Here is a 1,611-nt window from a genome sequence, read left to right on the forward strand (position 1 = left end):
TGTAATTAGATTGGAGCAAACAAGAGAAAGTGTTTCATCTTGAGACAACAGGCAATACTTGTGCTACCTGGAGTGGATCAGAATTGATAATGAAAATAAGGAGGGGTTGTGGTTTAGGATTTTTTTTTTTTAATTTAAGACTTGAATTATTACTACTAGTTTGAATGGCAGGTTTTAGAAAATTCTAGAGCACTGTAATATGCATGATGAGGACTCTTGGATGCTATTGATTGGGGTTTTTTTTCCCCTTTTGTTTTTTTTTCCTAGTAAGTGAATTTGTGCAAGTTGTACTATGAAGTCCAGGTACCCCTCCTACAGATTGTTACAGAGAATGGGGTTGATTCAGAATATATTATCAAATTAAAAGATCATTTAGTGTGACTTAACAGGCTAGTCAAAAATTTCAATCTAAAGAATCATGTAAATTCACATTTAGAATAATTTCTGTTGCAGTGTTGTTCAGGTTCTAGGGTAAATAATTTATTTCCATTAATTGATACAGGACTTTGTGTTGACATGAATATAAATACCATAGCTGAAGAGCCTAATGGAATTCTCAGGTTCTTATCATTCATGTAGTATCAGTCATCTTATAAAACAGAATGATTAATCTCTGATCTCTCTGTTATAATTTTCATTAATTGCACAAACCATGAATTATTTTACTAGAAAATGATCTAGAATACATTTTTCTGATCATCTCAGGATAATTACCATAGTTAATAATGCTTGGATGGACATTTTAATCATAAACAGAGGAGTAATTGAAGACTGCATTTCAGTAAGTTTTTTAGTAAAAGAGCATTTTATACCTAAAAATTCATATCTGCTCTAAATCGCAAATGCTCACTGATTAATAACTAACTGTAATTTTGAAGAGGTGGTGACTTTTGTGATAGAACATAAGAATTTAAAGAGACTCAAGTGTATTTTTCAGATAAGGCAGAAAAAAACCCGAAACAGCAAAACCCCACAAAATGACAACCAACTACCCCCCGAAAAACTCGAGCCACCCCACTTTAACACTTCAAGCATTCAAACTAGCTCTTTCAAATCCATTTCTTACTATTTTTCAGAGGTCTTTTGACTTCCAGTTTGTACTTTAAAACCTTTGTTCTCCATGTAAAATGAAAAGAAAAAAAAACCCTGCAGGTATTTGCACCTTTTTTTCTACTGAATTAGCACCTCTGACTCACATGAGAGGTGTGTTCATCTGCATTGGAAGTAATCTTGGGGGAGGAATTCCAGTCCAGTAATCTCCTTCCTATTAGAGTAGTAGGTGAAATAGGTAGAAAGGTCAAGCACCTTGGGCTCCATGAATCTTGTGATCTTTCCTATATTCAGTTTTAACAGGAGTTTCCCCTATAAATGTCCTACAGTGGGAGTGTTCAGATAATTCAAGTGCCCCAGCCTTGTCAGCGTCTGCTGGATGTGCTGTGACCACATCTTTCAAGTGGGAGTTAAAACTTCCAGGAATGCAGGCTTAGGCGAGTGTCTAGCTACTGGGCTAGAAACCAAAGCTGTTCAGGGCGTGCCCAGAAAGCAGCCTTTCCAAACCCGACAGACACACACCCAAACACATCACAAAATCAGCAGGTCTTCTGAAGAGCG

This window comes from Buceros rhinoceros, unplaced genomic scaffold, assembly GCF_000710305.1.
Source record: "Buceros rhinoceros silvestris isolate BGI_N320 unplaced genomic scaffold, ASM71030v1 scaffold7170, whole genome shotgun sequence".
Taxonomy (NCBI): domain Eukaryota; kingdom Metazoa; phylum Chordata; class Aves; order Bucerotiformes; family Bucerotidae; genus Buceros; species Buceros rhinoceros.